Raw genomic sequence first — 22509 nt, forward strand, 5'->3', positions numbered from 1 at the left:
TCCATTGCAAAGACAATTGTCACTTGTTAGTTTGATTGGCCTTTTGCTATTTTTGCATTAAATGTATGATAGATGTGTTGGCCTCCAGGTGTGTTGTGTTTTATTTTACATATCATAAGAGATGACGAGGAAAATGGCAGTCCAGAATACACGTTTTTCATTTAATCAACTCACAGAATACTGTTCTGAAGGTTCAGTCCCACAGACATTATCTCTAACTGAACGCTGGCACCCTAGGAAGCATGTGCTTTTCAAACCAGGTGCCGTCTGATGCGGCGTCTTCGCTATTGGATAAGTCAATATGTCCTGAATTTTAGGAGGGTTACCGTATCTAGTGCACTCTTTTAGACAGCGCTCACCTGTGGTAGTAAGATGGTAATAGGCACCTTATCACCTATGCACGGTGCAGGGCTTTGAGCTACAGAGCTCCTTACGCTGTGGAGAAGATTAGGTCACATTTACCCATTTTCACATAATTGGTCCTGATGAAATGACAACAGATTGCTCCATGACTACACAAGGCATGGAAAACGTTGACCTGAAGTAAAGACCCCAGCTTACCAGCAGGCCCATAGGTGATCGACACTTTCACACAGTGATAGGAGCCATTAGTTCCTCAATTTCTCTGCCACTGTTTTTAATCTCAACATGGACCAGGAAGATCACATTAACCGCATCAATGCTGATGACGGAACCGCTCCGTCATCAGCCGCGGTGTCGCTGTGCTGATGATGGAGCGGTTCCATCATGGCCCGTCCGACGCGCCTGCGCGGAGCTGATTTCGCGCCTGTGCGGCGCGTTCTATTGAGCAGACGGGGCCATGACGGAACTGCTGCGTCATCAGCACAGCTCACCCGAGGCTAGTGACGGAGCGCTGCCGTCACCAGCGTGTGAGCGCTGCGCCGCCCCCTTAGCGATGCGGCCGAATAGCCGCCGCAGCGAAGGGGTTAACTATATTGTGGCAACTGGTCGATAGTTGATCTTATATTCAGACTTCACCAATCTCACATCTTATGACACAACATCCTCTGTCCTGCTATGCTCATCCGGCATACTTAATAAAAGATGTGCGACAAAGTGCCCTCTAGTGGTGCCCGCCAAGCATTGGAGCGCCGGCCTGGTGAGGAGTATAACCCAATGATGAAGCAGGTCACCTTCAGGTGAGTGAACGCAACGTGTCTTAAAAACACATGCTTCCTAGGGTATCTGCGTTCAGTTACAGATAATGTCGCTGGGACTGAAACTCCGAAAACAGTATACAGTGATTTGACTGTTTTATGTTGCTGCTACAAGCTCCTTACCTGTGCGAGTTATCTGGAACGATGCAGGGGCAGACCCAAACCAGCCACATGTGGAGATCAATGACAAATACTGAAGATTTAACAGAGCTTCCAAGCTGGTGACCATTACTTAATTGACCCTGAAAATAAAAGACACATTTTTAGTATTCTGGTGACTCAGGACCATAAAACACAAAAGGTTATAAATTCAATATTGTGTCAAATACTTAAAAAATTGAACTGGGTGTGCTGAATCGGTTGTTGTCCCAGGTCATGCGTGACACCTTCTACCACTATTGCTTATGGGACTTGTAGTTTTGTTTTCCTCATTAAAAGGATGGGCTCTAAAGTCCCAGTGTTCTAAGTGATGTTGGTCAAAATCAGAGGCCTGAGTGAGGGAGAAGCATGACATGGCTCTGCTTAGCAGTGAGATGACTGACAGTTAACCAGCCCTTCCATTCTTTGACCTACAGAGGCTCTTTGGCGATTCATATTTTTTTGCAATGACAAAGAAACTTTTATTGCAGTTTGTGTCACTGAAGAGATAAAACCCCTGGGCGTGTTTCATTAACTACTGACAAACATGAACAACCAAGAACATGAGTTTCTGTAAAACTATCAAGCACCCAATCAGAATCAGCCGCCCTTCACACCCAGGAATTCTTGTGGCTCTGGAGAGGATGAATTGCACGTGGTATAAGAGGAACACTACATCAACTCAAAGCTCACTTCTCAGGGATGTACTGAACTGCCAGCCTCATGGCACACTTAGCCAGCTCTTCGCCTCCTCCTCCTCCTCAAACTGTTGACCAGGTATCAGGGCAAATGAGCCTGCAGCTAAGCATCGCTGGCTTGGTTCCACACCGGACCAGGCAAGGTGGTCAACTCCATACTCCTCCAAGTCAGCAAGCACTCTGGTCGAGCCAGTCCTAACCCACATGAATGTTCCCCATCACAACTATTTTAATGGTACTAAGTTAAGTTTCTGCCAAATGATTGAGTCAAAAATTTAAAGGTTTTACTATGAAGTGCTGAAAGAGAAATCATGAAGTTTTTCAATATTTCAGAGTCTGCCACAGTACACAGGAGAATTATTTCTCGACAGCAGCAAATCATGTATGCGCTCTGTAGAAAGCACGTTTGAATGAAACATGGAATGCATTGCAGCCAAAAATCCATGCAACAACATAGAGTGTAAGATAACTTGGGTTATTATTCCAGCAGAACGAAATGCCATTCCTAATGTGTACGTCATTTTAAAGACAGACCCAGAAAAATGTATGGTCAGTGTTGTGCTTCTGCCAGTTAAAAGACAATCTCCATTAATGTGTCAGGAAATAAAATACTATGAGAAATCCTACTCTATGGCAGGGTGCTGCCTGCTACTATATTGCAGGTTACTTCCAACATAATCTGATGTATACATACATACTCCAGGGTGCTGCCAGCTATCGGGTCTGCAGACAGCAGTCTGGAGCCACTCAGGAAGGAGGTAAGCTCTACATTTCATCTTAAGCCCTTAGGTTACATTCACAGCCTGATAGGTCCGGAGAACTTTATCTTCGCTCTAACTTCACCGAGCAGATGGACTTAACCCAACATAGTCTGTGTTGTGTGCTGGGTGATGCCTTGCATCTTATTATCGTTGGCGGGAGGATGAAGCTCTCATAGGAGCTACTACAAGAAGAGCAGAGAAACATGACCACAGTTTGCCACAGAGCAACAACTGCCCAGAAGCTGAAGAAAGAACTCTGGAAAAGCAAACCTCCTCCACCCTCGAGATTCTCCAGGATAAGCAAATGATGGTAATGAAATGCAAACTGCAGCATTAAGGTCACGCACTACAACATCTTTCCCTTTAAACCGAAAATAATAGCCTACAATAAAAAACTAAACAAAAAGCAACAAAACTAGAAAATGCATTTCCAAATGCTGCAAAAGAGAAACCGTTAATACAAATGAACAATATTAAACTTTGTTGGTACCTTAGTAATGTGCTTACTTCTTGGCTTCACTCCATCTGCAGCAATAACGCTCTGAAAGGAGAAGTTACTGGTGTGAGTCTCAGAGTCTTCAGTGTTACTGGTCTCAGTCACGAAGACTGTGGTGTCGGAAGATAACTTTCTCTTATTTGGCTTTATAGTTCCACCAGTCACGCCATCGCTTTTAGCAGACACGCTAATGTCAGCAGCATCACAACTTCAGGCAGATCAGCAAAGCGGAAATCACCATTCACATTGGGTGAACAGGCTCGTCTCTGCTACATACATCCACTCTGTTCTCAAATTTGCTTGGGGCTGTCAAAATGCAAAGAGCTGCAATATATTCGCCACACTTTCCTGACTACCTTATTTTAAAAAGTTGTTACATTCAAGAGTGATTCTTGGTTCGTCTGCAAGCTGAAGTTTTTTAGAGGTTCTATTGCCACACAATACTCATCCCATATTCCAGTTCGTCCACAGGGTGCTTCAACCCTGGTAGGTTATCAACTGCCTGTTTTGCAGATAATTTTAGAAAGTTTCTGTAAGAAACTGAATTATTATTTGCCGTAGATGAGGCACAATCAGAACCGTTGTCAGAGTGAACTTTCAAAGCCATTCAATTAACCTAGGATCAACCCCCTGGTACCTAAGCACCGAACAGGCAGGCTTAACTTAAGGTAATATGCAAAATATTTATGCAGAAACCAAAAAAGTAAAAGTCAAAATGCAAAACAATAAAAAACCCAAACCGAAATAGAAAAATAAAGTAAAGTGTATTGAACAAAATGACACTAAAATGACAAAATCCAATAAGGGGAATGAGATATGAACTGTAACGCCAACTAGGTTTCAGGGGTAAAGTTGGCACAAACAAGCAAAGTCTTAATCTTAATTTGATCATAGGGAAGTACACTATTGCACAGCACTCGCCACTTTACTTAGCTCTTATGGACCTGTCCTCAGCTTTCGATTTTGTCAATATGCCCCGTCTATGGTCCATCCTTTTAGAATATGGACTGGATGAGGCCCTTGTTCATTTTTTGGCCTATCTCCATACGGACCTGAAAGCGAGGGTCAGGATTGGCGGTGGGGGAGAAGTTTCCAATGACATCAGTGTAGACAGAGTGGTCACACAGGGGTGTGTTCTGGCCCCTTTTCTATTTATCATATACATAAACAATGTATACAAATCACTGATCACACTAACTAATGATGTTCTCAGAATTCAAGGCAAACCTCTCCCAGTGCTTTTATACACAGATGATGCGGTTTTAATTGGTCGCACACCAAATGCACTACGCACTTTAGTTCGAGGTTTCACAGATTTTATGTCCAGCCTAGATTTATGCACAAAATGTAATAAATCTTTTATACTGCCTTGTGGGCCAAGGAAATGTCCTTTAAATTGTATCTCTGTGGGCGACCAAAAATTAACTTGTACTGCTACTTCCCCTTATCTGGGAATGGTCTTTGCTGCGAACGGTACCTGGTGGGAACACTTGGCATATTGTAAAAGTAAGTTCTCGAGGGCTTTTAACTCAATCCTCAGTCTCCTCCGCCCTAAAAGATGGGGAACAATTCCAGCCCTTTTACAGATTTTTAAGATCCTGTGAGTACCAATAGCTACCTATAGGGCAGAGGTATGGAGTGTTGCCAAATGCTCTTGCGTCCAATCAGAGGAAAATAGATTTTGTAGAAAACTCTTGGGCGCTCCAATCTCCACCCCTCGTACATATGTCAAGGTGAACTGAAATTGGGATACATTGAAGACATCATAAGGGCCAGCCCTGCACTATTTTGGCTATCCATAATGAAGAATCCCGAGGCTTCTCTCACAAGGGACATAATAGATGGTAGTCTTTGCTGTGAGAAAGGGATAGATATTCCATGGCTTCCTGGGGTAGTCAAGAGTCTGGAAAGCGATAACCTTGGTAGACTGTTTGCTAATTCGAACACAGCTGTATCAATGGACAAAAAAGTTTTAAAGACAGCATTGTACCCACTTTATAGCGCGGAAAGACTAGAAAGGGAATTGAATAATCAAACTTTTGCAAAATGTATATCCGTTGCGTATCCGGAGAATTGTCTACCAAGGTATATTGCACTACCCATGTCTCAATGGGAGAGAGGCCACCTATTCCGTCTAAGAGCTGGGACAGTAAGATATTTGCTTTGTTTTCCCTATAGTTATAACGCAAAACGTGACTCCCTGCCATGTCCATGTGATGGTCACAGCGGTCAAACACTTTTACTCTTTTTATTCTTTAGTAGATACTATATGAAATATGCATAATGGTTGCTAATTCCGTATTTAAAAAAAATTTCACCTATTGATTTAACAGACGCTCTTGACTGCAAATTTAAATTGGACAATGTTGAATTGATCTTGCGCATTGGCAACTTTTTGAGAGTAGCTACGGGTGCACGGATATCTATGTGCGATCTATGAAGTCAATCGTATTGTACTATTCACAATATGCGCTTTACCTAGGTTTACTGTATTTTACTACATTATGGATTGGAGATTGCTATCTATTTATTTTTCTATTGGTTTTTATCCTGTACGTTTGTTACTTTTATGGATATGTTGCTATCCGAATAAAGTCTTTTGGATTGGGATTGGATTAGCTACTTTCAGTCCTCTCACTCTTGAATGGGATTAGAAGTGTTTCTTTAAGTTAGCTGCTGCTAATGGCTTTCCCTGACAGTGCTCTGTGGATAACTCATGTTCCTGCAGTTAGCAGATAATTAATTTCCAGGTTTGGGAGCTCTCTGAGAGGCACAGTGACAAGAGAAGGCTCACAACTTTTTGTGTATTAAGTTCATGTGCAGGTCAGTGGTGTAACAAAACGTGAGCCCTCACCCCCCACTCCCCCCCGGCATAAAAAACATGGACGCCCTCCTTCCCCCAGACTGTCAGGACCTCTCAGGCCAGAATGAATTAAATGAAGGATGTCAAGTATTCATATTGTAACCTGGAATTGCATATCGTTTTGTATTATCATGCTTCACATTCTGATCATGGCAAAGTGCAATATTGTTCTAAACCTTCTCTGTCTAAATAATATAGCAATGTAACTTGCTTTTTATGCGCATACTTTCATTCACTGCTCTGGGTAAAAGCAGCTTGTTCTGCTAATCCTTCCCTAACTTTCCAGAAGTGTCGGAGCAGACAGGCTAGTGGAGTCATTCTTTGTTACTGAGTGATTCAGTTACATTTTTGCAACATTTCTTCAGTGAGTCTGTTTATTCTTAAATGCATTGTGATAAGATGTTTATGTATTTGTAAAGTGCATAGCCCAAACTTTGCTCCCCCCAGGAAAATGTGAGTACCTGTGATCTAGATATATTTGGGGCCTTGCATGGCATAGGCCCCAAATATATCTCCAAACGACTGTCTTGGTATACCCCTCCCAGATCTCTTAGATCCTCGTCCTTATCAAAAATGAGTGTTCCCACTATCAAACGGGCAAGAGCAGGAGGACGGTCTTTTCGTGACTTAGCCCCTCATGCCTGGAATGATCTTCCAATCTCTTTAAGACAGACTTCTAGTCTTCTGTCCTTCCGCAAGGCCCTTAAGACTTGGCTCTTCCCATAATCTTGATGCTGTTTTTGTGTTTGTATGCTCTTTTTGGTGTTATGTTTTTCCCCATCTTTCGGTTGGGAGTCTTCGTTAAAGCGCCGGGATACTCCAGTGGAGTGGCCGTGCGCTATAGAAGTGTACAAATAACATAACATAACATAACATTGACGGCACAGTACAGGGGGTGGGGGAGGGGGTGTGGGGGTTGGGGGGTTGTTGGTTGGGTGGGAGGAGGGGCAGGGTTGTTCCCCCTTTTTTTCTTTTTCCCTTTTTCCTTTCTTCCCCTTTTGTTTTCACCCACAGGTGCGCGAGCTGTGAGATCCAAGCACGACTGTGCCCACCGTGTCGAAAGGACTGCCTTTATGTATCTAATGTACCATACGCACTAATTTTGAGGGGCACCTGTGGTTTTATGTTGTTTTTGTTGTTCCTTCCTTACCCTGCTTCAATAAAATACTTTAAACCTAAAAGGCATAAACAGGAACCAATGAAAACAAGCCTTGGCATAGCCAATAGGTCGCGCCTTTGGGACCTTATACGTGTTTAGCCATGCAACAGTTAATGTTGTTGCACCAAGGATATTGTGCTGGATAACTAAACACTTATAAGGTCCCAAAGGTATGACCTAGTGACTATGCCAATGCTTGCTTACCTGATGGGCATTGGCTGACCGCTACCTGGTTACTGAGGCCCTAGTGAGGTTGAGACATATTTGGGGGAGTTTTAGCCAAATCAGATTCTACTGTGCATGCCCAAGCCTAGGTAGCAATGAAGCGCAGTTGGTAGTGCTGACTATGAGTGTGTTCTTTCACTGTGGGGAGAGGAGTTGGCCTAACGGCTAGGGCGCTCGACCTCAGACCTGGGGATCTTGGTTCGAGTCTTGGTAACGATGCCAAACATCCTGTGATTCTGGGCAAATCACCTAATCTCCCCGTGCCTAACAAAAATGAATGTGTGTCCACATGTAACGTAACTGGTGCTATGTAAAGCGATCTGATACCCGATTTGGGTCAAATTTGCGCTATATAAAACTCTGCAAAAAAATTTTTTAAATCAAAAAAAAACTGTGCTACTTTCAATTGACGGGGATGCCCCAGTTTACTCTGGTGAAAGCCAAAAACGAAATTGTGATCTTCTCATCACACAGACTTTTCAGGTGAAAAAAATGACAACGTTTGCGGAGGCCCTTCAAAATAGTTACCCAAATACACCAATGAGAGTCAATGAACATTTTTGATACAAAATAATAATGTCTAATGATCGATGCAGACAACAAAAAATAAAAAAATGAATGCCGTGACAGCACGCTTGAGACCCAACCAGCACCAGACAATCGTTCTCAGGTAATGCGGTGAGAATCTGGAACTCGCTTCCTCCTTTGCCCCGTGCCATCACCTCCATTCAGATCTTCAAAGCGGACCTCAAATCTCTTCTATTCCAAAGACACTTTCAGAACTAATTCTCTCCTTCAGACCCCGCCAGGAAGTTCTTTACTCATTGTAATTTGTCATATATATGTATATTTTTGTTTGTACATTCTGTGGTGGATGTGTTTGTTATTGTGTTCCTTTTGCCTGCATTGTTTTGATTCTATGGCCTGCTACCTTTGTTTGTTCCTTCCCTGTAACAGTTCTCTCATGTAACGTAATTGGTTCTATTGTACAGCGCTCTGACACCTTCGGGTAAAATCCGCGCTTTCATAAAAAAGCATCAAAATAAATAAATAAATAAATAAATAAATGACCTCACCTGGGGTTTAATACGGGTGCTGTGGTCCCTGCTGTGGGTCGGGCCTCCTCCGCTGGCCCTGCGGAGCCTGAGGCCAGGACTGAACTATGAGCGTGGGTTAAAAGAGGGCCTGTTCATGGATAACTGCGCATACGCTGGGGATAGACACTGCTTCCCACAACGCGGGTTAAAGAGGCCTTGGATTAACTATGCATGTGCTGAGGACAGACACTGCCTCCCACTGCGGAGCGCGAGTTAAGGAAGGCCTTGATTTAACAACTGCGCATGCGTTCAGGACAGACACTGCCTCCCGCGGCGGAGCGCGAGTTAAGGAAGGCCTTGAATTTTTTCTTCAAAGAATTTGGTCTGTGCTTGAATCATCTCCCTATGATATTGTCGAATAGCTGCCTTATATTGACTTTTGATGGCGGGATCATAGTTTTTTCTCCACACCCTTTCCATTCTTTTACATGATTTTTTTGTCAAAATTAATTGCTCATTGACCCATGGGGCTTTAATCCTAACATCAAGTTTACTTTGTCTGGTTTTTTGTGGGTGTTGGGCTGCAACTTTGTTAAGCCAGTCAGCCCAAATCTTGTTGTCCTCTTCTACGTCATCTGTCAGGCTTGGTCCTCTAGTTCAATCCTTACGTTGTCAGCTAGGGATTTCGGCCATTTAATCTTAATCCCGGTTACTTTGTGACTGGTGTGTCGAGCCTGTGGATTTTCCAGTGTAAACGGGATGAAATAATGATCCGACCATGGCATTGGTATAGGGCTCCCTACTTTTAGCTTAGGGTCATTTGAAACAAGCATTGGCGTAATCAATAGGTCTCGCCTTTGGGACCTTATAAGTGTTTAGCCATGCACAAATTGATGCTGTTGCACCAAGGATATTGTGCTTCATAACTAAATACTTATAAGGTTCCAAAAGTGAGACCTATTGGCTATGCCAATGCTTGTTTAGTGTTGCACTGTTGTTTCCATTGGTACAGTGCTATACACCGTAATTTCAAATAGGGTTAATACATATAATCAAATAAACGTTGCCTGTGCAAGATCGTTTCCTACTGTTTTTGTAGTGTTGCTCTGGTGTTTCCGTTCTAATTATTAAAAAATGTTTTTGTGTCAAGGATCAGAGCGGCAGTGGAAATATACAGTGAATAATGCCCTCTAATAGTGGGCGTAAAAATCGCATCAATGTTGTGCATTGCCATCCTGAAGGCACCATCTATGCAGGTTTGTAATTCTGAGGAGATATGATATTATTCTATTCTGACTCGTGTTGCAGGCGAACCCTAGTACGAGTCCACACTAGCTGTTTATTGCTCATTTTAAACTAATAAAGAGATTGTACTGGAGGACTCTGAGACTCTGAAAATGCATCTCTGCCACGGACGAGACCTCTCTGGTTGTTTACTCGGAAGCAGGAGCAAATCTTGCAACAATACCTGAACTCCCGACAGTCATCTTCAAAAGTCTGAGTATAAAACAAGCTTGCAAAAACTATTTTCTTTACAGGTGCTTGTTGTTGTCCTAGATATTTATGTATGCATGCGTATCTGCGGTGGCTGTCCTTAAGTGGGATGTTGTTAACTATTCAAAAGTGCACTCAAAGCGAGCTCTGGCTGATGCTTGTGCATCCACGGAGCCATCGTTAAATGAACAGATTTTGTTTAAGTAAAGCACATTCAAATATTCTCCCCGTAGAAGTGCGTGCATCAGTGGAAGGAGCGATCTTTGATGAGATTTGTTAAAGCAAGTGCCATTTGAAGATGCAAGTAGTGCGTGCGTGCACTTGCGGCACATTAGAATGTCAGTGTGCGTGTGCGCCCAGTCGGCTCTTTTTGGAAGCACATACTTGTGCTTGTGGCGCACCCCTGCTTAATAACAATGTATCTGCCCAGGCAGCTTGTGCAGTCTCGTGCCTGGCTCCAGGCAGGCTGCATTGTAATTATCTCCTGTAGCGCCCGCAGCTAAATAGACACACAGTGCGCTGCCAATTACAGGGGGCAGGGCCTACCCTCAGCAGTCGTTGCTCCTGGCTGTCACTCACACTGCGGCACTGTGGAGGGGGAGGGGGGCGAGATAATTATCCAGATGTGTCAGCCGTAGTCCCTGTGGTTGCTCCTGCTGTGGAATATCCAGATGTGACATGCTTTCTGCCTCGGCTCCCTCACGTCCTGGGACACAGGAAGAAGGAAGTGAGGTTGGTCAGAAGTGGTCGGGGACTCGAATCTGAGGCGAGTGAATCCTGCAGTGTCTGCGCATATTTGTTTGCAATGGTAGGTGACCGTAGAGCCTGAGGAGGAATGGACTCGAATCTGAGGCGAGTGAATCCTGCAGGGTCTGCGCATATTTGTTTGCAATGGTAGGTGACCGTAGAGCCTGAGGAGGAATGGACTCGAATCTGAGTCGAGTGAATCCTGCAGGGTCTGCGCATATTTCTTTGCAATGGTAGGTGACCTAGAGCCTGAGGAGGAATGGACTTGAATCTGAGTCGAGTGAATCCTGCAGCGTCTGAGCATATTTGTTTGCAATGGTAGGTGACCGTAGAGCCTGAGGAGGAATGGACTCGAATCTGAGTCGAGTGAATCCTGCAGCGTCTGCGCATATTTGTTTGCAATGGTAGGTGACCGTAGAGCCTGAGGAGGAATGGACTCGAATCTGAGTCGAATGAATCCTGCAGTGTCTGCGCATATTTGTTTGCAATGGTAGGTGACCGTAGAGCCTGAGGAGGAATGGACTCGAATCTGAGTCGAGTGAATCCTGTAGGGTCTGCGCATATTTGTTTGCAATGGTAGGGGACCGTAGAGCCTGAGGAAGAATGGACTCGAATCTGAGGCGAGTGAATCCTGCAGGGTCTGCGCATATTTGTTTTCAATGGTAGGTGACCGTAGAGCCTGAGGAGGAATGGACTCGAATCTGAGTCGAGTGAATCCTGCAGGGTCTGCGCATATTTGTTTGCAATGGTAGGTGACCGTAGAGCCTGAGGAGGAATGGACTTGAATCTGAGTCGAGTGAATCCTGCAGGGTCTGCGCATATTTGTTTGCAATGGTAGGTGACCGTAGAGCCTAAGGAGGAATGGACTTGAATCTGAGTCGAGTGAATCCTGCAGGGTCTGCGCATATTTGTTTGCAATGGTAGGTGACCGTAGAGCCTGAGGAGGAATGGACTCGAATCTGAGGCGAGTGAATCCTGCAGGGTCTGCGCATATTTGTTTGCAATGGTAGGTGACCGTAGAGCCTAAGAAGGAATGTACAGTTTTTTTGGTCCGGTGGCTGTATTACGTTCAAAATAAGGTTGACTTGTTCTGACAGCTTGTAAGTGAACGCAGTGCATGGTCTTGTACGTTTTTTGCAAACTGCATTAGGGCCAAGCATGGCAGTTATTGTGTGTTTTTTTGCAGGTGTAGAAAGTATTGTTGCTTTTTATATTTGTATGTTACGGCGTTGTGATCGGTTGCACGTTGTTGGTAGTGTCTCACAGAGAGCAGTTAATAAAAGCAGATTCGCTGCGTTTACCTAATAGGCTTTGACTATATTTAATCCCACTTACACGTCTATCAGTTAGCCTCAAAGATCCCCGTTTTTTTTGTTGCATTCTTCCTCTTCTCTGAACTAATGATCATCACCCGGCTCTAGATGGGAGAGGGAGCAGATGTGGCTCATTTGCTGCCACATTCACAGCGGTAGTTGTTGACCCAAGCTCTGGCTTTGGTCAACCACTGCAGCTGTTCAATGTGGCTGCTTAGAAAATAAACACACTGCACCCAAATACCTTAACTGTAAAGTAGTGTTTAAGACGTTTTTCATCTGTGACGAACACTTGCTCTAATATATATGATTACGAATTCAGCTTTAAGAGTTTACCCACAGGTGTGTATGTATGATTGTGTGTATATCTATCTCCTACTGGCGGTCGCAAATAAGTTAACTGTGTAGCTTCGGTGAGCCGTACCATTACACTGTGGATGCTCACTTTATTGGTGTGACATTTTAAAGTAATACTGCCTGCCGTGCTGTGATCGCTGTGTGTGTGTCGCAGCCTCTCATGAGGCTTGCCCAGAAATCAGGCTTCCATGCCACTACTGACTGCGTCGGCCAGAGTCCTAAAGTCAGCGGACTAATTAATTTATGGTAGAGGCCCGTGTGTTAAGGCCTCTCACATCCTGTTGTATAGTCCTGTGATTCGGCGGTCTAAACACAAGTCCTTGCTCTTGTTTGCTGGTAATTCTTAGCGGAGCCATGTGAGTCCTGCTTTCTAGATGTCCGCATTTTATTGTTTTCTAGTGGTGATGTCTGAGGCTGGTATTAGTAGTTACTTCACAAGCCTTACATTAATCCTGCTTACAGCATTCGCCTATGAATAAGGTTGCCAATGCAGTGGCAGCCTTACTAACTCTGTTGCTCACCCCACTCCAAGTGACCTGTCATGTACAACAAACACCACCCGATAAAAGTGTTTTGTTTTATACTCCTTGTTTCACCATGCTCCTTATCTTTTATTTTGGCATTTTTTCCGCCTTTTTATCCTTATTCGCCTTATGTGCCATCCAAAATTCACAAGTTTATTATATGATCAGCATTGTACAAGAGAAGCAATACAATACAAATGGCAATACAATAAAACACATACTTCCTATCACTTTTATGAAATATGTAAATAAAGAAGACTCGGTGTCAAGAACAGGAGAATGGTCACGGTCTTCAATGCTATGTCATGTGAAGTGATGCCCGCCGTCTTTCATAGCAGCCAAGCTTATGTGTGACATTTTGATAATTTCATTATAATTATGAGTTACCCACGCAGGCCTTTCTTTCTCATTGCTCAAATAGGTCTAATTTCTGATATTTATACGTTTCCCTCGTCCTCATTGCTTGATTTTTTTGCTCACAAGAGTCATTCATAGTTGTTGAAATGTCACTCATAATTATCCTGAAGTTATGAAAATGTCACACGTAGCAATCTGAAACCTTGGCAGCTATGCTTCTCATCACAGGCTTTTCAGGCAAAAAACATGTCAATGTTTGCTGACGCCTTCAAAAGAGTGACCCAACCCCAGCAATGAGGGCCAATGAGCATTGTTGATACAAAATAATCATCGATCGATGCAACAACAAAAACAGATGAATCCCGGGCAGCAGGCTCGAGACCCTCCAGCAGCAGACAGTCTTTGTATCTCATGGCCTCACCTGCTGTGGTCGGGCCTCTCCTGGGGTTTCTTGAGGTAGTTTGGGTGCTGTGCTCCAGGATTGAACCATGAGCGCTGGGTTAAAAGGGGGCCGGTGATGGACAACTGCGCATGCGCTGGGGATAGACACTGCTTTCCACAGTGCAGATTAAAGAAACCTTGGATTAAGTGCGCATGCGCTGAGGACAGAAAGCAACCTTGGATTAAGTGCGCATGCGCTGAGGACAGATAGTGCCTCCTGTCACGGAACGAGGGTTAAAGAAAGCCTGATGGATTAACAACTGCGCATGCACTGAGGGCAGATAGGATGTAAGAAAGATGTATTTCTTTCGTTCACAGCACAGTAAAGGGCGACAGCTCAGCGCCAGCACAGGCCTGCGCGGGGGCACAATGAATGAGAGACAACAGCTGCCTCGCGCCAGGGAGCACGAGCTGAGATGTATTCAAGTGCAAAGCTCCCTGGTTCAGCTCCTCTATGCGGGGGAGTGTCTTTCCTCCGCGCATGCGCAGTGAGACTGAGCGTCCTCTGTTCAGGGCAGTTCACAGTCTATACTCCGTGCAAGGGCCTAATTCGGCGCCAGGAAGTAGTGTCTTCGCTCTGCACATGCGCAGCTGTGACGCGCGGTCCTGATGTGATGGAAGTTTAGTTCGCGCGCGCGTCACCCCGGGGGGAATAACACACCGGGCCCCACACACTCCTCACAGGCAGCCGGGCCCCCGGTGCCGGACGCGGCGGGGCTGCCCCCTCCTCTCCCCCAGGCCCTGCAGCCTCACGGAGCGGTGCACAAGGAGAGGTGAGGAGGCCTCTGACCCCGCGCGCTGCATGTAACTTCCAATGTCCACATTAGGGTGACCAACCGTCCGTAAATTTCACGGACAGTCCGTAATTTCGGCCGTCTGTCCGTTGTCCGTGAAGGATTCTTTAACGGACGCCATTTGTCCGTAATTTTAACCCCAGGCACCGGTCGCACTACCCTACAGCCAGCCGGCACAGCTTGCACCCACCTCCCTTCTTGACTCTGTTCCAAAGCTCAGAAACAGCATTATTGGAGAGACACAGCGGGATGGCAACCCTCACACCTTCAGCCCTTGATGACCCGTTAAGAGGTGCTTGAAGGTGACTGAGAGGGAGGGGCTGCCGCTTCAGGAGCAGGGGCCTCTATTCAGATGCAAACAGCCCTGAATGCGCCATGTCTCTGCAATTTCACACATTTCCTTTCTGGCCAGGGCCCCAAACATCCTAGAACCGGCCCTGATTACACGACGGCGCAGCACTGGTTCTCTTCACAGAGCTAAAATGTTGTCACTACATTGAGAACAAACCTCGGTTCTTCAAACATGCAGGCTTAATTTAATAAAATAAAGAAGTGGCACAATCGCACCCACATAGATTAACAATGTATGGAGGACAATCAGTCTCCTGGAGTATCTCCTGTAAGTGCTGTACATCACAGTGGGGGGTGGCAAAACTAATATTTTGGAAAGAGCCTGATTTTTCGTTGTCTTGTCTAGGAGGGGGTGAGGAGCCCTACCCCACCCTGAAAGAGATCAAGATGATACTAGAATACTGCATGCCCACCCCTGTGCCCACCCTGGTGGATCCTGTTCCCCCTCCTGTGATGGCTCCTTCCCCGCCCCAGTGATGGTCCCCCCCCATCTCCGCCGCCTGTGATGGCTCCTGTGTCGTCCCCCCCCCCCCCCCCCCCCGGTGGTCGATCCTGTCTCTGCCCTGGGTGGCTTCTGTCCCAGTCCTGGAATGGCTCCTGCAGCGAGGATGAAGTTCTTGAGGGGCCTCTTGGCAAAATGGCTCAGCTCAAAATTAATATGAAAAGGTGGGCGAGTGAGTAAGCGAAGGGATGGGTGGATGGCTGGATGAATTAGTGAAAGGGTGAATGGGTGAATGAAAGATTGAATAGATGGATAATGAGAGAGGATGGATGGATTGATGAGTGAGTGGAAGGATGGAAAAGAGAAAAGGGAAATAGCTGGATGTATGGGTGGAAGGGTAGCTGGATGGGTAAAAGGGTGGATGGGTGAGTGAAAACATGGATGAGTGAAAAGGTGGATGATGAGTGAGTGAGTGAGTGGGTGGATGGATGAGTGACATGATGGATGGGATGATGAATTGATAAATGCAAGGGTGAATGGATGGACGAATGAGTGAAAGGGTTGATGCAAGGATGGATGAGTGAGTGAAAGGGAGGGTAGATGGACACAAGGATAAATAGATGAGTGAAAGAGTGAAAGGATAAATGGATGAGAGAAAGGATGGATGAGTGATAGGGTCAATGGATGGATTCATGAGTGGATTAGTAGATGGATGAGTGGGTGGATGGATGGAAGGAAGGATGGCTAAGTGAAAGGGTTGATGGAGAGAGAAAGGGAGGATGGATGGATGACTAAAAGGGTGAATGGGTGAAGGGGGAGTGGATGGATGAGTAAGTGAAAGGATGGCTGGATGGGAGAAAGGGTAAATGGCTAGATTGATGAGTGAATGGATGGATGGGTGGAAGAGTGGATGGATGAGTGTACAGATGGATAGGGTGAAAGCGTGGATGGATGGATAATGGATGGATGAGTGAAAGGGTGGATGGAGGGATGGATGAGTGAAATGATAGATGGAAGGATGCATGGTGGATAGGTTTGCAAATTGTTGAATATGTTTGGATATGGCTGGGCTTACTTCTATACTATTGCGCGACCTCTGATGTGTCTGTAAAACGTATCCAATTGTCCTGAAGTTTTGTCCTGAATTTTGACCTCCTGTCCTGAATTTGTGTCCTGAATTTCGACCTTTTGTCCTGAATTTTTACACTCACCGTCCTGAATTTGCACCAATGCCAGTTGGTAACCCTAATGTCCACACGTTGAATGAAGAGCATCAATGCAGCTGCACCAGCAGAGGGAGCTGCACTGAGGGCTGTGGAAGCTGAAGGGGATCCCTGCAGGGTCTGTGTGTGACCTCGAGGATGCATTGGAGACCAGGAGCATGGATTGAAGCGCTGTGAAGCCCTGGCCTCTGCAGCACTAGGAACATGCATGACATTATTATCAAAGAGAAGGTTGCCCCCACATCCAGGGTGGTGAAGCGGTCCATTTTTGTCTGGGTGGCGGGGACCTTCGCCGATCTGTCCGTTCTGCCCATGTTCGGCCCCCGTGGGGGCACGGGGTCCCAAAGACCCCCCCAACCGGACCCCACAATGGTGTTCTGTTCCTTGGTGGGGGTAAATACCTATAGTCACTTGGATAGGTCACAGGACAAACGCGCGCAGCGGCAGCAAATTACTCACTGACAGTTTGTAGTATTGACCGGAAGTGACGCCTCCATGCAGGCGTCCCCCTTTTATTACTTCCCCGCAGGCCACGCCTGGCCTGCGGATGTGTGGGTGCATGAGGGTGCAAACACTAGACCGCAAACTATTACATCCCTATCCAACTATAACTTTTTTTTTGTTTTAACCAAAACATGAAAGTCCAAACATATTACATTCAATGAGGCAAAAGGGAATCATGCATGATACTTGCGTGTCCCTTTGGTGGGAGTTCAGGGTCTCAGCAAGCAGGCTCTCTCAGTCTCTGAGTCTCTGGCTTGGTCGCGGATTGGGTCTCAATCCGTACCTCTGCGACCGGACATCCCCACTCCTGACATCTTGTTTGGGGCTACTGGTGGGGACATCAGATGTCGGCGGGCCTGTGGTTTCACCAGCTTCTAGTGGCCGTTCTGCTCCTGAAGTTCCGTCTTCATTTTCCGTGACTATGTTCCCATCAGGCTGCAGGTTTTCTGGGGTGGTTCTCCACTCATTGGTCGGTGATACTTTTCTGAACCATGAGGTGTTTCGTGCCACTTCTTCTTCACCCTTCCGTACCGTCACCATGGTTCCCTTGGTTGACGTGACTGTCCAGGTACCTAGTTCAAACCGGGTTTGGAATTTTCCCCCAGGGCGTCTGTTCTTTAAGATGACTGGGGTTCCTGGTTTCATTTTCTTCACAGTTGCTCCTCGGTGACAGCTGGCTCGCTGGTTGCCTTGTCTCCTCCTCTCCTGAGCTTCCTCATGGATAGCTGGGGCTGGTGTTACCCCTGGTCTGCTAGGGAGGAGATCTCGTCGAGATCCCTGAAACATGAGGCTCCAGGGGCTCCTCTGAGTGGTGCAGTGGAGAGTGCTTCGATACTCCCGCAAGAACTCATGCAGCCTCTGTTTGGGGTTAGCATGCTCTGCCAGGGCCATGCGAAAAGTCTTGTTAAGTGTGCGCATAAATCTTTCCACGTCTCCATTGGCTTGAGGCCATTGGGGTATTATGCGCCAGTGATGGATTCCCCGCTGCTGGAGGAAGGTGGCAAAATCAGTTCCTTGAAATGGAGGGCCGTTATCGCTGCGCACCTCCTGCGGGTATCCAAACATCGCGAAAACCCTCTCTAGCGCTGGTCCAACATGACTGAAAGCGGTAGAGGCCACCTTTTCTACCACTGGGTATTTTGAATAAGCGTCCAGGATTACCAGGGTGTGTCCTTCCCCCGGGAAGCTCCCAAAATCTACACTCACTTTGGTCCATGGTGTTGAGCAGGCTTTTTCGGTGATGACAGGTTGGGGCCTGTCTGGGTCACTTGTCAATTGGCAGGGCATGCATCCTCGCACATACTCTTCCACCATCGCTTCCAGGTCCGGGAACCACATCTTTTCCCTCATTCTCGTCTTCATTTTTGTGATCCCCTGGTGCCCTCCATGGGCAAGTTGTACCGCCCGGTGCCTCAGGGACTGTAGGATGACTAGTCGAGATCCTCGCAGCAAGATGTTATCTGCGGTGGCACTCAGCTCAAGTCGAATCCGCCACATTTTCGTGAGTGCCTTTTTGTCTTCCGTGACCCATGAGTTGGTGTGACGAAGATATTCAGCCCATGATCCCTCCTGTACGGCTCTCAATGTCCGGGCGTACACTGCGTCAGTGGCAGCTGCTTCCTTGATCTCGTCCAGGGTCATGCTTTGGGGGCACGAGGTAAGCGCCACCCACTGGGCAAATTCGTCACATTCCCCATCTTCCCCCTTTTGGCTTTGTTCATCTGGATGGCAGCATAGGAGGTCCGCTGGGTTTTTGGCACCCGGGCGGTATATTACCTCCATCTCATAGGGTTGTAGTTGGATCACCCATCGTTCTATGCGCGGAGGTGGGTGTGGGGCCGTCCCTTTGAAAAGGGATACCAGTGGCTGATGGTCGGTGACCATGACAAATGCGTGGCCCCTCAGGGATAGGTGGAAGTGACCGCATGCCCATTTGATAGCGAGGAACTCCCGTTCAATTTGCGCATATCTGGTCTCTGTAGGGGTGAGAGCCTTGCTGGCAAAAGCTAGGGCCGTCCATTGGCCGGGTTCTTGTTCTTGGGTTAGTACCGCACCCAATCCTACGGACTGGCATCGACCAATACTTCTGTCCGCTTGTCAGGGTCAAAGTAAGTCAGGGTAGCTTTTTCTAACAGGGTGTCCTTTATCCCTCGAAAAGCTTCGTCCTCTTTCGGTCCCCAATGCCATGCAGTGTCAGTCTTGGTCAGTGCCTGTAGCGGCTCAATACATGTGGCTAGGCCGGGTATGAAACGGCCACAATAAGTGGCCATGCCTAGGAAACTCCTAACTTCCGTCTGGGATTGCGGGGCTGGGGTATTCTTGATTGCCTTAGATTTCCTGGGGTCCACCTGGATACCATCCTGGCTGAAAACATAGCCAAAGAACTCGATTGTGGATTGGAAAAAGTGGCATTTCTCTTTGTGAAGTGTTGCCCCATAGTCACGCAATCTTCTCAGTGTATCTCAGAGATGTTTGTGGTGTTCCGTCGCAGTTTTGGAATGGATAAGAATGTCATCGCTGACATTGATGACACAGGGTAGACCGGACATCAGCTCTCTGATAGTGTTCTGGAATACCTCCGCCGCTGAGGAGATGCCAAAATGTAAACGTTTATAGCGCCATAGCCCAAGGTGGGTGCTGAATGTGGTAATGAAACGACTTTCCTCGGCCAGGGGCAGCTGGTGGTATCCTGCATTTAGGTCAATTTTAGAAAACCACCTCGACCCATTCACGTCTGCGATGATGTCGTCCATGGTGGGCGTTAGGTGACGTTCCCTTCTGATCGCCTTATTTGGTAGTCGCATATCAATGCACAGACGAATCGATCCTGGTTGCCTGGGTTTCTCCACGATCACCATTGGGGACACCCATGGGGTAGGTCCTGAGACCTTTTCAATGACCCCTTGGTCTTCCAGCTTTTCTAGTTCTTTTCCCACCAGTGGCCTCAAGTGGAAAGGAATCCGGCGATGTCGTAATGCGATGGGTGTCACCGTCTTGTCAATATGCAATCTCACTGGCTTGCATTTGATGCAGCCCAGTCCCGTGAAGAGTTCGGGAAATTGTCCTAAAAGTTAATCTACCTGATGATCTCGGATCCGGTTAGCAAAAGCTATCAGTTTGAGGTCCTCGGCCGTGTGGCTGCTCAGAAGTGTGTCGGCCTCTCGATCAATTACATGAATGGTCGCCATTACTTCCTGTTCATCCGCTTTGATGGGGACCGTAATTTTCCCTTTTAGGGGAAGTGGAGTATCCGCTCCATAGGCGAAGATTCGGGTTTTGGACGGCAGTATCGACGGACGGGGACGCAGTTTTTTGAATTGTTGCAAACCCATAACATTTACTGTGGCTCCCGTGTCGATCACCGCCTTGACTTCATTTCCCCCCATCTGGACGATGCACGTGGGCTGTGGTCGCCGGCGTTGCTTCAACTCTCGTGCAAAAGAGATGATATGTACCTCTTCGTCCTCCGAGTCTGACGATTCGTCGCCTACGGTTGGTAGATACCTCCCTGGATTCCATTGGGCTCCCGATGCAAAATGGTTTGGAATCCCACAATGTGCACATATTTTCCCTTGGGCAGGGCAGTCGTGTCCACAGTATCCCCATTTTGTTCGAGGACCCTCCCTCTTGGTCTCTTTGGAGTAGCGACCTCGCGTCTGTGTCTTCACTGCGTCAGCTCTGTTAGAAGGGGTGATCCCAGAGGCCGGGTTAGGTCTACCCAACTCCTCCGTGACCCACCTCTCCCACTTATAAAGCCGAGCCTTGGGGGGATCCCCACCGGGGAGGACCTCAGTAGTGAATCGTACACACGAGGACCACACAGACCTTATGAACAGACACTACACCGAGGGATTAGTTCTCAACTTCTTTATAATAACGAGGAAAAGTAATATCACACGTATACACAATGATCGAAAGATCGCAGAGATTCTCAAGCCTTTAGGGAGGGGGTAGCGGGACAGTCTCAGTGTTGGTAGGCCACAACGTAGCGTACCCTGCGCACAGCTCTCAATCCTCGAGCCGGGGGGATACGGAAGGTGGTAGTTGTCCTGGAGGGCCTACTCACTTGTTGAGGATTCTCTCGGGGTGGTAGCTTCACTAGTCCAGCCGGACTAGGATATTCCTCGAGCCGCGACAGCGTCAGCAGGGCTCGCTCTGGAGGTGTTCAGGAGGAGCCGCGACCACATCAGCAGGGCTCAGAGAGTTCGGTAGAGGTCTTCAAGATTCAAGCTCGAGGCGCGACGAAGTAAGCAGGGCTCCGATGGTTCAGTTCCAAGAACAGCAGGCAGCCGTGTTCTTCGTGTGCCCCACAAAACTGAGAGTGGGATCCATCCACACTCCCAAGTTTTTCAATTCCGTCTCCGGAAGAGGGGCCGACCCAAGCTCCGAAGGCCACCACCTATCACCCCAGAGATCCGCCCTTCTATCGACCATCATGATCTCGGTTTTCTTCGCGTTGAGCTGGAGACAGTTGGCCTTCATCCAGCTTGCCACCGCCCTAAGTCCACTCTGAAACCTGGGGACATCCTGGTCCGCATCCCCGCTGATCGTAACCGCTAGCTGGGTGTCATCGGCATATGACACCATGGTCATACCCCACTGCCTGACAACCTTAGCCAGCGGTCTCACGTATAGATTAAACAACGTGGGGCTCAGCGAGGATCCCTGCGGCACTCCCTGTTTCAGAGGATGGAACTTGGACTGGAACGGTGGTACCGCAACGCTGAAGAAACGACCATCGAGGAAGGACCGGAACCACTGGAGGGCAGATCCCCCCACTCCTATCTCCTCCAGGCGATGCAACAGGATGGGACGAGAGACAGTATCAAAGGCGGCGCTTAGATCTAATAATACAAGCGCCGCCGTCTGTCCTGCATCTATCACTGTGCGAAGATGTTCAGCCAGGTGTCACCGAAACTCCTTGTCTTCGCTCACTAGGGGAGCCCTCACCCTCCCAACGGGGGCTGGCATGTCTGGAGCCTACGCTGCGCTGGGGCTAGGGTTATGTGATGCCCACGTGGTCAGGGATCCCGGGAAGGGAAGATGGCTGCCAGGGGGTTTATGGGGCCTTGTGGGTTCGGGGTGCGCAGGCTGGAAGGGTGGCCGGTTACAGGCCAATTGTGGGTCGGGGATGGTTGGCCGGGCATGGCCAGGGCAGCTGGTGGTTTCTGGGTACGGATCTGGGCTGTCCGGTGGGGGCCGTGTTGTGGGAGTGGGACCACGCCACAAGGCCATGTCCAACAAGCTCGTTCAGTCTTGATTGTGTCGGTTTTTCCTTGAGGTTTGTTGAACTCTTGATCCATTGCGGTGGCCCTAACCGACCTGGCTAGGATTAGAATGTCTTCTAATGTGATCCCTGGTTTCCATAGGATTAGCGCTCGTAGCGTTTTGTCCATGCACCCTTGAA

General features: G+C 47.4%; 2 long non-coding RNA genes across 3 annotated transcripts in view; one reads left to right on the forward strand and one right to left on the reverse strand.

Annotated features, from left to right (window-relative positions):
• LOC147665093 (uncharacterized) overlaps positions 1-3320 on the reverse strand; it is a 57628-nt gene extending 54308 nt beyond the window's left edge. The window contains exons 1-2 of the long non-coding RNA XR_015305048.1: positions 3266-3320; positions 1302-1420 (exon numbers count right to left, since the gene is read on the reverse strand). This is a non-coding gene — a long non-coding RNA (uncharacterized LOC147665093). The remainder of the gene's footprint in view (positions 1-1301; positions 1421-3265) is intronic.
• An 11094-nt stretch (positions 3321-14414) lies between these two features.
• LOC147665095 (uncharacterized) overlaps positions 14415-22509 on the forward strand; it is a 47403-nt gene continuing 39308 nt past the window's right edge. For both annotated transcript variants that reach the window (XR_015305046.1, XR_015305047.1), the window contains exon 1: positions 14415-14561. This is a non-coding gene — a long non-coding RNA (uncharacterized LOC147665095). The remainder of the gene's footprint in view (positions 14562-22509) is intronic.

Source organism: Lissotriton vulgaris, unplaced genomic scaffold, assembly GCF_964263255.1.
Source record: "Lissotriton vulgaris unplaced genomic scaffold, aLisVul1.2 SCAFFOLD_1404, whole genome shotgun sequence".
NCBI lineage: Eukaryota > Metazoa > Chordata > Amphibia > Caudata > Salamandridae > Lissotriton > Lissotriton vulgaris.